Consider the following 17,174-nt stretch of genomic DNA (forward strand, 5'->3'; position numbering starts at 1 on the left):
AAATCTTGCTTCGATATTAACTCAGTAATTTATGAATTAGGCTCGAGCACTCCTAGGGAGCGTGGTAAATCATGTGCTCAGTAGACCGACTCTATTTTACGAGGTGTGTTCCTTGTGTGCTATATGCTTGTTTTATCTGTTTTGAAATGTGTTTTCTGAATTTACCAATTTATCAAGGCTTTAAACAACTATGATATGATTTACTTATTTAGCAAATTATTGGATTACTATTAATGAAATATGATTGTTTGATATATGTTATTTGGTTACTTGTTTATTCTGAAAATATGATTATGCTGATTACGGATTCATGGAAATTATTACTTACTATGTGAATAGTTTTATTGAGATATTGTTTTGGGTAGAATACTGGAGTATCGAAGTTCAACTTTGATCAAGTTGGTAATACCTTACAGACCTAAGGTGACCCTTGGGTAGGCTTCGAGACCCCGAGAACTTTCTTGGGTAGATTCTCAGGCCCCAAGGTAGTTCCTTTGTATGGCTCCTATATCCAATGGGTATAAGGTAGCCCTTATGGATGTAGTTACGGGGGAACTGCATTTTGGTGTACGGGAGGAAGGTAAGTATGAGTTCTAAATTCAACTTATCGATGACCTTTACGAAACTTTACTGAAACACTTATTGATTATCTTATCTATTATGTTTTATTTGCATTGCTGGGACACATTGAGCTCCTTGTTCACACTTTTTAAATTGTTTTCCCCCCTTTCAGATACTTTTGGATAGGCACCCGAACCAGGCATTTGGAGGATCGATACATTTTTAGAAAAAAATTTGTTGTAAGGTTTCTATCTTCCGAACTGCTATATTTAAGGTGACATGTGCCCTTATTTTGAAATAATCATGCTTATGATTTTCAATGCAATACAAATTATGATGTATTTTATTTTATTCAATTATTGACAAACTGATATTTACTTGATGAATTTTTTATCGTTTTAACTATGTGTTCTTTTTGTTAGATATTGTTCATAATACATGTTTCAATTATCAAAAATGTTTTTGGAAATTTTATTGTAATCCGCTAGATCTAGTCGTAATGCATAGGTTGGGTCTAGGGGTTACAGAAGAAAATTAGGAAAAAAATCATTCAAGCTTGCTTTAATATTTCTAGTGAAGGATTAATGGCTATTCAAGCTTTATAATATTGTTTGAAACAAAAATTCGAGTGTGAACACACCATGACATATTTTGCTATTAGGATTTTCAATTAGGGTTTTAATGGAAAATAAAGTTTTCATGTTGTTTATCATAATCTAAGCTTCATTTTGGTGGTAAAATAATTAAATTTGAAATTGAAATGCAAAAACCCCTAATTTGCTCCTTGAAAGCCCTAGAGACAGAAAATAAAATTTTAGTGAAATTTTGGTATTTAAGGTTAATTTCAAGTGTATGAAGTGAATTAGTTCTGATTGAGCATCGAAAAAACTTTTAGAAAAAATCTTTATATTTGTATGCATGGTTAGAATATATTCTAACATATGTCTTCAATTTTAGTTGTTGTATAATTGATGTGTGTGAACCTTCTAAGTTCAACAGAGGTGAAGTAAATAAAAAAGGAAAGGAAAAGAGCACTTATAAAGCTTTCGGGAAGACTACATTCTGGTTGATGTATAAAGTATCAAGATGAATGCATTTTTTAACGGTGTATATACGTTAAATGTAAACACTAAATTGTGATGAGCCAATAAATGAGTTACTATAGTAAGAAATGACGCTTGAATATTGTATGAATTTTTTATTCATGTATTTAGGTTAAATTTTTGTTTAGAAGATTAATAGAATTAATTGATAATCTAAAGATGCAAAACAATGAAATCTGCCTAGATTTTATGATCTTAACAATAGATTTGAAAGATAACATAAATTATATAAAAAATGATTAGAAAGTGATTCTTGTATTGTTTTATTTGTATGTCAATCTAATTTTGTATAAAATAAATGGGGACTAATTTTGAAGTGTGTATACTAGAGGATATGAATTTTTGATCGATGATAGGTCAGAAAACAAGACAATTGATTTTGCTCAAAATAGATTTTAGAAGTTGGATTAGAAATTCACCATAACTTATACATGTTGAACTAGAAAGAGTATTTGATATGGTTATATTCATATACGAATCTAATTTCTAATAGAACACATGAAATTAAATTTCTATTTGTAGATTAATACAGAAAAATAATTCTTTAAGGGTAGTACAAGCTGTCAAAATAAAGAAATGAGTGGTAAATCATGTATTTTATGTTACCTTTGTGTTATATGTCATTTAAAATGCTTGAAATGAGCCAAATCTATTATATTGGCATGATAATTATGATGTTTATCATATGATGGAAATGTTATTTAGGTGTCAAAAAGGTAAGTGATCAATGATATATTCATGTTATGTGGAAATGAAATATTTAAGATATAAACTACCCAATGTACTATTGTATGAAAGGTTCGATATATTTTATCATTTTTAACTGATTAACATGTGATAATTAATAAAAATGCCCATTGTATGTACATTGAGAGTCTTTGGTATAGTTGGCATGCCACAGAGTATTAGTAGCTGCATTGAGTACATTGTATAGTGTTGATGGTAGTATTGTACTCTCAGGAATACAATACATAGTAAAGTGATGTTGACACTATGGTATTCCTGACTATTGGCACATTGATACAATTTTGATGGTATCTATACAAGTGATTAACACTAAAAGTGCATTATTAGTGACTCACATACATTGCATTCTCATTTATAACATATTACTAATTGGGCAATTAGATTACTTCTATGCATTGTTTACAACTTTTTTTTCAGGATTGAGACTTTTTTCTTATAAGTTTATTTTACTTCTGGTTTCTCTATACAGAGTTTTTATTTAATTGGGAGTGATAGGAACAAGAAATTCTTTCGGTGTTAAAAATTGATCAATATGAACTATATGATCTTAATATCAGTGAAAAACCAGTGGTTTATTCACAGCAAGAGGTCAAAATATTGCTTCAGCGGATTGCTTAAGGAAATCGTGCCACTGGTGGCTTAAACTTTGTGGTGAAGTTTTTTGGAATGTGGGTTAATGACAATTTACTCTTTTTCTAAAGGTGTTTAAGGAATTGTGGGTTAGTGACAAATTGAATTAGAATTGACTATGCTTATTCACTTTTACATTACCAAACTATGTGGTGACCGCAAACTATTTCCTTTAGAAGTGATTTTTCTACTCTTAGTAGGTTGTTAGGTGGCATTTACAGTTTCTCGGCTTTGTAGTGATTACTTTATGGAGAAAATTGACGGTTTTTGTTATCCTAAGTGGATCAATGGGGAAGCTATGGGACAGTAGAAACAGGGAAATCCATATTCTGCCCACACTTGAAATGTTTCTGCAATATACTTTAATTTAAATGGAGATCAGATATGTTATCTTCTTCAATCAGCACTCAGGCCTTGTTTTCTTTTCTTTATAAGAACGTAGAGGTTAGAAAAATTTAATAAGTGAACATAGGTTCCCAATTTTAAAAATCAGTAATATTCAAATATTAAACTCGATTTAGTGCTGTGTGTGGAGTCCTTCTTTGATGTTTACCCCTTTTAATAATATCTTGCTTTATGTGATACGTTCTAGTAATTATAACTGCTATCATGGAAATCTATCCTTATATCTATATCAGCAATGATAGTCACCATTTTGATGTATGGTTTCTCTCGGTAACTACAACGTAAAAATTGTGAAAACTAAATAATTTGCTGCTATTATGTTGTAACTTGTAAGCAATGAGCATTAGAATCAGGGAGATGCATTGTCTCCCCTTGCTATTTGTGGTTTCTGCTAATATACTTTAATTTGAACTGAGATCACTGACATCGTCTTCTCCAATAAGCAAGAATTTCCCCAAGCCTTGTTTTCTTTGCTTTATAAGAACATAGAGTCATTTGTTAAGGGAACTATGGCGTCCCAAGTTTAAAGATCAGTAATTTTCAACTTTTGAAAACTAACCTCTTTTAGATTTTTATATATTTTAAATAGATTTTGCTTTCATTTAATACCTTTAAGTAACTATAAATGCTTCCATTGAAATCTATCCATGTATCTTTGTCACCAATAATAGTCACCAATTTGATCTGTGTGGTTTTCTCAGTCACTATCACAGAAAAAATATGAAACTAAATAATTTTGTATGTATATTATGTTGTAGTCTTCACCCTATTCCTTTGGTTTGTATTTTCATGTACTTTTTTTCTCGCTTTCTACTGGCATTATAGGGTCTAAGTTTTGTAGCTTTTTAACTATTCTTCTTCTTTTGTTTTTCGGCTCCGGGTACAAGAAGCTGCTTCTAGTGTGGACTTGATCAAAGATTTTTTCTATAGCTATACATATCCTATAATGCAAAGTTTGCAAAAAATAAGTTTTATCCATGGGTAAAGAAAGGATGCCATATGATAACATATTTGTCTGGAATTCCTATTTAGCCCAAGCCATACGTTCAAGATGTAGTAATACCATTTGGATAATAGCTTTAGTTCATGGGCATTTTAGACATTTAATTAAAATGTTGGCAGAACATTTTTCTGTATCGTGCACATTTTATTGATTTTCATGTTGTAGAATTAGTTTTACTCCAGCATCCTCTGCCATTTCCTGTAACTATTGATTTTTTTCTATTTATGTCCTTTAAGGTTATTGTTGTCTTACTAGTGTGTAGTGCCATAAGCTTCTGGTTATTTTTTTCCTGATATATCAACCTATATTTATATTCTTTTTCCATTTGGCTTAATAAAGACGAGAAAAATTCATTCAAAGGTTCAATTCTGACATTTGATATAATTTTCGCCCAATGTGATAATATTTGATAAAATTACACTACTTTGATTTCTTTTCTTATGATTTTTTTTCATTTATTTTGAATGAAGCTGACATTTGATAGCTAATTTATTTTAGTGACGCCGAAAGTCTTTGGTTAAAACAATATGTTGCTCATGAATATGAATAATTTATTTTAAGTTTGATGTATTGCTTGTTTCATATTCAACCAATTTTCTTGATTTTTTTTGTGTTGTTTTGTTCTACTTTAACGCAGACTCGGCTATCAATACTGATCGACCATTTAAATTTCATTCGAATGACCTCGACCTTTTTTCAACTTCCAATAATTACTCAAATACATAACAATAGAAATTTCATAAAAAAAGGGGCTTAATTTTGAAAAACGGATCGAATTGGGTGTTAAATTAATGAAAAATAACTTATAGGGTTCGAATTTGGTTAAACGAACCCCAAAAACAGACTCAGGACATCAAAAAATGTCAGGATAGGTATACCCGGAAAAAGTCAACGGCCGGTCAACGCTAGTCAAAGTTCTGGACAACGGCGGTCAACGGTCAACGCGATCAACGGTTAATGGTCAACGGTCGGTCAACGGGTCGGGTCAGGTAGTCGAGTCGGGTCAAACCGGTCAAGTAGGTTCAAACCGATTCAAAATTAGCCCCAATTGTTTTACAAACCTCCCCCACGTTCAGGGGCGGCGCGTGCGACGTCCCTGGAGCCCCTAAAGATCTAGAAAAAATTCTAAAAAATATTTTAAGGCATTTTAAGATACTTACCAAGCTCGGCTCACAATTTTGAACGGTGGAGAGCTCGATTACGAAACATAAAAAACTTTTACTTTCTCACCCCTCCACGCGCCGACAACGACGGAGACACGAAGGACACTGATGGACTCGAAACGACACAAGGAACATGATTGTGCGGGAGGTATCGAAAACGGGTGGTCGGATCGACGTGAATCGACGAAAAACCAATAGAAATTGAGTTAAAACCGACGACGCTTCTGATTGAAATTAACAACGAACGACGCCGATTCACGACGAGAGGTTTGTGGGGTTTTGTTCATCGGTCAACAACGAACACGATGGTGGTTTTGGTTCGTCGAACGGTGGTCGGACGGTGCATAGATCAGATTTCAAATGAGGGTTGATCGAAGGAGGAAAATAGGAAAAATTTCTGGGAAATGAGCACGGGAAAGGGGTTTATAAATTTTCTCCTAAAGAAAAATGGTTAAACTATGCGTTTAGCCATTGAATTTCCTGCACTTTATAAAAAGGTCTGCCAACTTTGAAATTTTACAATTAAATCCTCAATTTCTTCCAAAATACCAATTAAATCCAATACTTTATAGTTTCTTAATTTTAACCCCTAAATTGGGGTGTTACAATTCTCCCCTCCTTCAAAGAATTTTATCCTCGAAATTCATTCATGTCACATAATTGCATAAATGAAACCTCCATCAGTTCTTTCATATCTTTTAGTAGCTTTTACGGAAGTATCGATACTCTATTAATCCTTAACCAGTTGAGTATTCATTTTCTTAATAACTCTCCCTCATTCCATTAAAAGAATCAGAACAGAAATATCCTTGTAGAATCACTTCAGCCTTGGTTACGAAAATAGGCTCATAGAGCTGTAACATATCCCAATTTCATTTTTGGAGTTGAATCGAAATTTTTCATATGAGTAACTTTCACATGGCTCATGAGGTACTATATAGAATTTAGACAAATGTTACTGATATTCCTTTATGAAATGGTAGAGTCATAATAGATAAAACTTAGATTTTCTCGTTACAGATAGGAACTTAGCCTTAGAGTTTCGGCTCAGAGAAGTACGATTGTAGTCTAGGGGCATGTACTGATCAGACATCTTTTGAAATTCGACCGGCCGGTCCATTTGGAAAATTTTTAACTCAAACCTAAACTCTGATACCACTAAATGTAACCCCCTCAGACCGATGCAGATAGCCCGATATGATACAGGGTGTCACATTAGGGTCACCGGAATGACCCATTGTAAAATAGTAGAAAATTTAAAACTTTTATTGAAACATGTAAACTCATAAAATCATTTATAAATACAAAAGTATACTTACTATTATTCAGAAATAAAACAGATTTTCAGACTCGTATATGAAACAAAATACAACATACATGCCCCCTAATCACATGTACCATACTCTGCAAACAACGCCGGAAAAACTCCCTTACTGAAATCAATAGTTGCACCGGTACAATTCTTCTAACCTGCAATAGTGAGTAATAGAGTGAGCTTCAGAAAGCTCAGTAATACAGATCTACCAAAAGATGCTGCAATACATGCCTATAAATTGAAAACCATATAATTTCCTTAATAAATCAGACGTATACAAACTTTCGGGATAATCTGGGGTTCCATTGGTAGTTTATCGAATAGAAGCCATGAATATCTCAGTTTATAAGAAACATTCATAGTATCATGTTTTCAGGAGATCGACTAGGATGTCTAGTGTGTTCTAATAGTACGATAAAATCATATTAGGTACACTAATCAAATGATAGTTCAGTAAATCTCATAAATCATACTGTAGTGGAGCTTTTTAAACTCGTAGTTTAAAACCATTATATAAAGAGTTAACCTAAGGGAATATCTTAGGGCCTGGGAGCCTACACAAGAAAGTTTCAGGGCCACGGGGCCTACCTAAGAACATATCTTAAGGCCGCAGGGCCTACCCGAGAATGATCTCAGGGTAGCAGAGCCTACCTAAGAGTCACATTATGTCCATAAATTTTTTTTAGCTTGATCAGAGTTGTACTTTATAATTCAGTATCTCAAAAATACAATTGCACCGTGACAAAATTTCCATAAATCCTTAATCATTGTAATCATATACAAGTGAAAACCAATAATCAGATAGCAGTCATAATCCATAAGCCATCACATTAAGTCGGTGCATCAATAAAACAATAACCATAGATGTCAATGTACCACATATTAAAACAAATAAATTAGTTACGTAATATATAGGGAACATACTAGAGAATCCAATTATTTTTCAGAGACACGTGGTATAAATCAAAATGGATAATATGAAACTGATGAGGGAGAACAAAGATTCAGGACATTTACACTCTATGTCGATCAATCATATTATCAAACAACTCGATCTGAACAACTCCCAAAACTAATGCATATTGACCTATCAATTTGTTGCCTTTTCAGGGTATTTACTCTTTAATACCAACAACTCTTGTTCATAGATCATCTTCAGAATTATTATCAAATAGGTCTTAAGGAGACGAAAAGATAGTCCAATGGTCTTTACTTTATTACCACGTTTCAAATATATCAAGAAATACTAACGTACTTGATTCATGGTTCATGGCCCATAAGGACAACTCATCATGTAAGTTCAACAGTGTTTCCAGACTCATTCAAATCACTTATTTAATCCTCAATGATTGAGGTTACTTAGTTCATTTAGCAATTATGTCTATCCCGGTTACTTCCGAGTTTTCCAGAGTAATTCTGACGTTTCTAAATTTTGGATACATATTATACTCTCTTTCAGTTCAATTTAGTCATATAATGAAGTCATTTTTGTATTCGTGATTGATTTGTCTCACGAATATCCACTTCTTAGTACCGAATGCACTGTAGAGTTGAGCTGAGCTAAGTACTTATAGATTTATCATCGATCCATACTTGAGAAGACGAACACGCATTTAAGTGATATCTATGCCATTCAAGTACTGACATAGTATTATCGTTGATCGACCCGCATAAGGTCTTTTCCATAACTTTTTAAGGGCAATGCCACATCCATATTTATTTGAGTTCCTTAATGAATCCAAAACATTTACTTATTCTTGGCCATCAGGGTATTTTGGTCATTTTGGTGCTTAATGTTGTTCCTGTCATTTCATAGATTGAGAATATCCAATCCTTCCTGGGTTTAGTGATATTCTTGAGTCATTTCCATTATAGGGGTATTTTGGTCATTTTACAAATCTAGGGTATTTCAATCATTTTCTTCTATCCATCTTATTATTTAATTCAAACGTATCATTTTTCTATACCTTTTGAACAATTCTGACAAAAGAGCACCCTCGATAATTTATTCTTAACTCGGAGATTTTCTGGTCAATTGCCTTCTCTGAAGTTACAAATAGGTTATCAAAAATTTTTATGTACAAAGACAGGATCTTAACAATTAAATTTGTAATTTATTGGGTTAGGTACGAAATCTCAGGGTACTTTTTCATTCAGGGTCAACTCGGACTATTTTTACCTCTCAAGGGCATTTTCATAATTTCTTACCTAGATAATTTTGATATTAATTCTTAACGAAATAATTATAATTTATAGATCATACGGTTAATTTCTTTCCCAAACATTGTCTGATCTTGAAATTATTCCTTAACAGATTTCTAATATCTTGCATAAACCCTCTTGGAGTTAAAAACCGGTTATCCATATCTTCTAAGCAACATTAGCATTTCTTATGCACATCTGTAGTTTTATCATATCAACATGTCTTTTTAGAGTTATTAATCAACTTCCAAGGACAATTCTTGTCATTTTACCACATAAGGGTATTTTCGTAATTTTACCAAATCGAAGTATTCTCATAATTTCTCATCCAAGTACCTTTAACATTTAACCTTTGATGATATAAATTATAAGTCATACCAGGGTTGATTCCTTTATAACTAATCACAGAACTTGTAATTTAATTCTAACAATCCCTCAATTTCTTATATTAGTCATCCGAGCCGTATTTAGTTACCAAATTTTTACCACATTCATGTCGAGTGTATGAATTAATTAAATACCCAAATGAGACCAAACATGTTCCATTCGAACGCCCTCGATCTTTATTTCAACTTCCAATAATTCCTCAAATACATACAATAGAAATTTCAACAAAAACGGGGCTTAATTTCGAAAAATGGATTTAATCGGGTGTTAAATCAATGCAAAAAGCTTACCGAGTTCGAATTTGGCAAAATAGACCCCAAAAACGAACTCAGGACGTCGAAAAATGTCAGGATAGGTATACCCAAAAAAAGTCAACGGCCTGTCAACGCCGGTCAAAGTTCTAGTTAACGGTGGTCAACAATCAATGGTCGGTCAATGGGTCAACGGTTCAGGTAGTCGGACCGGGTCGGACTGGTCAAACCGGTTCAAAATTTGCCCCAACTGTTTTACAAACCTCCCCCACGTACAGGGGCGGTGCGTGGGGGCACGTATGATGTCCCTGGAGCCCCTAAAAATCCCAAAAAAAATTCTAAATATTATTTTAAGGCATTTTGAGATACTTACTAAGCTCGGTTCACAATTTTGAACGGCAGAGAGCTCGATTACGAAACATAAAAAACTTTTACTTTCTCACCCCTCTACGCACCGGCGACGACGGAGACATGGAGGACACCGGTGGACTCGGAACGACACAAGGAACACGATGGTGCTGGAGGTGTCGAAAACGGGTGGCTGGATCGACGTGAATCGATGGAAAACCAACGGAAATTAAGTTAAAACCGACGATACTTCCAATTAAAATTAACGACGAACAACGTCGCTTCACAATGAGAGGTTTGAGGGGTTTTGTTCATCGGTCGAAAACGAACACGTTGGTGGTTTCGGTTCGTCGAACGGTGGCCGGACGATGCATAGATCGGAGTTCAAAGGAGGGTTAATCGGAGAAGGAAAAATGGGAAACATTTTTGGGAAATGAGCACGGGAAAGGGGTTTATAAATTTTCTCCTAAAGAAAAATGGTTAAACTATGAGAGTAGCCACTGAATTTCCTGCACTTTATAAAACGGTCTGCCGACTTTGAAATTTTACAATTAAATCCTCAATTTCTTCCAAAATACCAATTAAATCCAATACTTTATATTTTCTTAATTTTATTCCCTAAATTGGGGTGTTACAAAAGTATACTATTCAATCAATATAGGAAATGCTATACGATAGAGAAAGGATGAATCAGGTATTAAAACGACAACTCCAGAAGGCACAAGGTAGGATGAAGTTTTTTTGTTAATAAAAAAATGACAGACAAAAATATGAAGGTCGGCGATAGAGTTTACCTGAAGTTTCAGTCCTACCATCAAACCTCACTTACTCTTCGAAAGAGTTTAAAACATGCAACAAGGTTCTATGGTCCTTGCATTGTTTTATGACATATGGGATCAATGACATATAAATTACAACTAGCTGAGTCGTCGAGGATATAACCATTAAATCATATCATCTTGTTGAGGAAAATTTTAAAGATCAAAATGTTACCTCGTTAGATCCTTCTGAGTTTAGATATAAAGGACTGCTAAAGGTCCACCCGACTATAATGCTAGACAAACGCAGGGTAAAGAAACAACAATTCTCATATTTTGATCTTTGGTGACAATGATCATTTCGAGGGAAGGGTAATGTCATTCCCACAGGAGAAGAGGAGAGATTTGAAGCAAGAGAATTCGGAAAGTCAGAGAAAAGGTTAAGAATTTGGAATAGAGAATTGGGGGATAATTCAATTGAAACAAAGGAGGATGGGAAGTAGAAGCACATGATAGACACACCTTGCTTATATGTCTTGGTTGTTATACTCAATACAACAAATACTGCCAGTTAAAGGGTTTATCTAAGGGTACATTATAAACAAATAAAACCATACACGAGGATGGGATTTTTATGAAAATATTGAATGAAGTTATCTTTCCTAAAATCTCTCTTCCTTCTCTTCTTCTCTTCTTCTCTTCATCTCTATTTCTATTTTCTTCTATCCTTGTTCTTCTATTCTCTTGGGTTCATAACTGTAGACTGTGAAGTCTAAGGCAAATCAATCGAAATCGAATTCATAACAGTAGGCTATCAAAAAATTGAAACTGAAATTCATTTTGAATCTCCCCTGAATTTCGGTCTTGGAGAAATAGGGTTTATTCTCAACAAAGGTAACATCCATAGACACATACGTCTTCTTTGTAATTGGGTAATAGCATTTGTAGCCTTTCTTAGTGGGCGGGTAACCTTTTTTTCTAGAGTATCAACTTTCAAACTCGTTTTCAGCCTTTTTTTTCCCCTTTAGATTATTGCAGTTTTTTCCCTGATCTCTATCAATGCCATTTGGAGAAAAAAAAGCAGATATTTTCACTGTTTGAATATATCATTTGAAGCTTCACTGAATATTATTTCAAGGAGTATTTTGGAAGATGCGAATAATTTCTTGTCATTGGCGTCTAAATTTTTGGTCCAGGAGATACGAAGAGAAAGAAAAGAAGAGGGTGGGGTGGACTCGTTCTAAAATTGCAAGTTTACAATTCTCTTTTTGCAAAATCTTATGTGTCTTTTTTTAATTAACCTCAGGTACTTGAAAAGCGGAGTGAATGACCGAGGAAGGGTTGCAAGTGATGTTGAAACAGAGCAAATTGTCCTTGATGAAGAAGCTGGGTCTTGCAAGGGAAAGATGAGTTCTGTTGTGCAGATGCGTGGTTCAATTTCCCTTTTCTGGTCCCAAGAAGCTTCATGATTTAGTCCTAAGCCTGATATAATCAGTAAAAAATAAGCTTGATTACTTTCTTTCCTTTTTTTTTCTTCCTAGTTATGTTGTACCCCATCGCATCTTCATATCTCTAACTCCAGGTAAACAATTTCTTTATTGTTTTTGTTTTGCTTCAGTACAGAGGTATGATCCTACATACCAGGCAACCAAATTGCATTTTGAGGACTTGCCAAATAGATACGGAAATCCAATAATTATACTTCATTTAATCAAGGTTATTTGCAATATCCCTTTTCTAGTTACATTTTATCCAATCCTTCATACTCAATTTACTTCGTTTGTGTATTTGATTATAATTATTTTTTTTACTACCAGTGGCTTCTTAATGCAACAAATTAGTGATCTAAACTGAGAATAATAATAGGAATACTTTGAGAACAATTAGGAACTCTTGTGGAGTCGGACTTGAATTAGTATGGCATCTCACGACTTCATAATAGTATGTCATGAAATGCATTCTTAAAATTCTAATAAAAATGAAATATATTCTTAAAACCAACTTCAAAAGAAATAATAAACCTCTGTTTAGGAGTACCAAGGCTGCTAGTTCTTTGTAGGTTATAACAAATGAAGGGCTAGCTACTTCTAAGTATTCTTAACGGTGATGAAATATAGCATTTGTAAAATTTGTACCGAGACAGACCAATTTAATGCAGGGACTTGTTCTGGCACCAGAGCCCTGCATTAGGAGACCTGAATGGAAGAAATCCATTTTCAAGACCTCTGATTATCCTTTTGGCTGCAGTTCCACCAATCCTTTAGAGGGTAAAGAGAGAAAAAGATGATGGAAAATAAAAGAAAAACAGAAAGACAATATTAAATATATATTTTTTTATACGTAATCCGACTCTGCAAGCATTCAGATCTTTTATTTAATTGTCATGTCATGTAACTCTATTAACTGTATACATGCAGTCATGTGACATTTTCCATCCAAAAAGGGTTACAATTGCACCTAAATCATACCTCAGGGGAAACTTTGCACCAAGATAAATAGTACGACAGGGTGGTTGATTTGACCATCATCTATTGACTACTAGTTCTTTTGAGGATCCATGCACTGTTCATTGCAATTAACTGTTATAGCACCTTCAAAAAAAAAAAAAAAACTGTTATAGCTGCAGGGCTTGATTTATTTTGTGTTTGAGTTGAAAACTTTTAATTTATTAATACATCTGAGACATTTATATGATTTATTAAGGGACAATGACTTGCAATATTTATTATCTTACCAGTAACTACACTGCAGAAAGCTTGTTTATTTCTGCTTTAGCATTCTGTAGAAAGTGTTAATTCTCTGTATACTTTGTTTCAGAGAGAATATTTATAATTTCTTTGAAGTGGGCTCGAATACTTATTGACAACTCATCTCGTCACCCTTGTCAAGTTATGTGCATGTGCGAAGTTGTAGTTGCTTTTGTGGATATATCTAGCTGTTGACAGTCTCCATCTAGATTTTATCTTGTCCATTCATATAATTTGGATGTACAATTGTATACGTATATGAATGTCTGTGCAGAGATGCAGAGGTTTATATGTACATGTTAGTAACATACAAAGATGGAAACTAGTTAGCAGTCTGCCAATATGTTTTGCTTATTTGGAATGTACGCATGTGTACATTTCCTTTTGACCATTTAACTACATGCCATTTTGAGTTTTGTTATAACTTTTATCTATTAATTAAATTAAATATTGAAATGCAGACTGTTGAGAAAAGACCTAGAGAGATGATGTTGATGCGTGAATTTGCCCATGCAGTTGGGTATGTGAACGCAATTCTACCAGAAGAGAATCAACTGAAATTTATTCATTGGGATTTTCACAAGTTTGCGAAGAGGGAAGTTCTTACTTTTTCTCATGAAACAGACAACCTTTGGCTTCCTCCCCTCACCTTCTCCAATTGAGCTTATATGTGTATGTTCTTGTGTGTTCTTTGCTGATCTCAAGCAAGTCTGCCAATGTTTTGGCTGTTTTGGGTGCTGCGGCTAGTGAAGCTCTTGATTTGACTGGTTTTTACAATAGTGGTAAACCCAGGACTGTTAAGAGGAGAGCCAACCAACTTAATAGAACAAGCACTGGGAGGTATCGTATTCATTCTTACATAAATTGATTTTTTTTTCTCATTTCTACCAAGTTTTCATCTGTATTTGTAAATTCTAGTCTTTATGTTGGCTTCCATCTTTTACTATTTTTATATTTTATGATTTTCTTTTCTTTTGAGAAGTAACCTGTTTACATAGATATAAATGTTGGAACTTGGGTTTTCCTAATTTATTTTCAGGAAAGAAGATGCTCACTTGATACAAAGCACATATGAGTAAAATAAATTAAAAGGTTAAAATAGGGGGTGTTAAGTTGCAATTTAAGGATTGCTAAGACATAGTTATGCCCTGTTAGTATATCTCTGAAAAGATAAAATTTAGAAAGATTCTTAGAAGCTATTATGATTTTCCTATGGTGGACAGGATATCGAGGAGCGTTTTCCCCTGTTTGTAACGTCTATGAAATTTACTAATTGTTTATTGACAGTATGCTAGGTTATTTCAATTATTACAGAGATGCATCTGTTAGAGATCTGAGAGGTAAATCTGGTGATTTTGTTAAGATTGGAACAAGTAACGAGAAGTAAAATTCTCTAATCGGTAGAGAAAGAGAGGGTGGCTAAAGTCAACAAATTAAGACAGATAATTATGATGGTGAACCTCCAAGATTTCAGAGTGGAGTACTGCCTTGACTTTTTGGATCGTACAAATGTTGCACAGTATGCTTATGGGTTGGCAGCTTTTGGCCGCCAACTCCATGCATGGGATTGACAGACAAGCCTAAAGTGGACCCTGATAGTAGCATTGCTGCTGCCCTATGGACATGTACCAGAGTATGGGAGATGCTCTTGCACAGCAGTATGGAGGTTCCGCTGCTCATAACACTGTTGTTGGGGGGGGGGGGGGGAATGCAAAAGCTAAAACATAAGACATTCAGCATTTAAGTTTTCATATGTTATGGAATTATCCTCATAGAGTATTTGAATTTATTACAAACTTCAGGTTTTTCGAGAGAGACAGTGAAAGTGGAAAGCTTCGACCCAGTCTAGAGAGTTTCTCAAGTCTATCAAACGATACTATAGTAATGCCTACACTGATAGTGAAAAACAAGATGCTATAAACTTGTAATTCTTTTCCATCCATCATCTTTTTAAAAAATATCTTTATCCTATAAACGATAATCTTCAAGGCTTTTATCTTCATTATTACCGTGCCTTTTGAAAGTAGGGGCCTTTCAGGATTTAGAGATTATTTCATATGGGCTATAGCCTTTATACTTCGGTACAATGTTTATTCTTCTAACTACGAACCATTGGTGTATATACCAGATTTTTGGGCTACTACCAATCAAAGGAAGGAAATCCTGCTCTTTGGAAGTTGGATTCAGATTATTATCTTCATGTTTCCGGGACAGGAGATGACCTATTCCCTGATAAGTGGTAAAGTTTCCATATCTATTTTAGCATGAAAAGCTGCACTCTTCATCTTATAGCCATCCAGATTATCATTATCATCATGGACACCGTGAAGATTTCTAACTCTAAGTGGATTTAAAAAACTGCAACATGTCTCATTTGTTCCTTTAATCTAAACCTCAACTAAGGACATTTAGGTGTTTCTTAACTCTGCTTGTGGTGTTAAATAACTCTGCTGCCGAGGACAATAATCCTTTTATTATTAATGTTATTATTAGAGATGCAAATGGAGCTTGGGTGGTTTTTTTTATCACTCCAACCTCAACTCCGACACAGTAGGAGTATGCCCAAAGACCAACCTGACCTAACCTTCAACAAACAAAAACCCATAAAACCTCCAAACTCAACCCAGAAAGTAAATGCTATGTATACCTAACTACGCCCTACCCCAAATTATCATAAAACTTTCAGTTTTTTTATATCAAAAGAACATTTAACACAATACGCTTTGCTTCAGATCTTACTTGAAAGTTTGGAAAAATAAAAGGATAGGAAAAATAGAAAATAAGATAAAAGAAAGAGAAAAAAAATAGTTTCCCATTGTTCTGATTGCCATATGCAGTGTGGAGGGTAGTGTTAAGCCTTTAGTACTGGGAAAGATCCTTGCTCCCATTCCTGCTTGTAGAGAAGACTTTTCACGGATGAAGTTGACGTCATTTGATAAATTGATAGAACGGACATGGAGTTTAATAATGTGAGACTGTATAGCGAACCAGATCAAAGACCTGGTGGTTCTACAGCAAATTCTGGCGTGGCACCTGATGCAGCGTAAATATCATTTTGTCTCTGCTATCAATATATTTTGATATTCTGTTTGTAGCTTCTTTGAGCTTGTCTGTTTCTCTTATCTTTTGTTGAATAGAGACACTCTTCCCCTTCCAGGTAATAAGATGGTTTTTTAATATTTTATCTGCTGTCATGATTTTCCTAAAATTGAACCAATTGTGAGTTGTGAGTATACAAGTGTCCTGATTTCTTGCCAGGATGTGCTTTGTATCTTATCTTATGTTGGCTAGTTTGAAGCTTATCTTAATTGCATCTGGGTTCTGCCTGTTTAAATAATTTTTGAGTCACTTATACTGTATCCTTGCTGAGGAATTTAAACCTTGTTTATGCTGGTTTTCATTTTGACTTGAGCAGTATCTATGGTACCTGTTCTGAAATACAAAATATTGTTTCATTACAATTTGCGGGAGGGGGGATGGGTTTAATTGGCTCTGAAATACAATATTAACCCAAGAATGTCAATTTCAACTCAAGTGGTCTGATTTTTCTTTTG

At 34.1% G+C, this 17,174-nt stretch overlaps 1 long non-coding RNA gene across 1 annotated transcript; it reads left to right on the top strand.

Moving 5' to 3' along the window:
* The first annotated feature begins 11,521 nt into the window (after positions 1-11,521).
* LOC120135491 lies at positions 11,522-16,783 on the top strand. The gene is made up of 6 exons (XR_005517252.1): positions 11,522-11,767; positions 12,180-12,367; positions 12,492-12,589; positions 14,082-14,460; positions 15,749-15,859; positions 16,458-16,783. It is a non-coding gene; the product is annotated as an uncharacterized LOC120135491 (long non-coding RNA).
* Positions 16,784-17,174: the final 391 nt, after the last annotated feature.

This window comes from Hibiscus syriacus, unplaced genomic scaffold (genome assembly GCF_006381635.1).
Source record: "Hibiscus syriacus cultivar Baekdansim isolate YM2019G1 unplaced genomic scaffold, ASM638163v2 tig00110610_pilon, whole genome shotgun sequence".
Lineage (NCBI taxonomy): Eukaryota > Viridiplantae > Streptophyta > Magnoliopsida > Malvales > Malvaceae > Hibiscus > Hibiscus syriacus.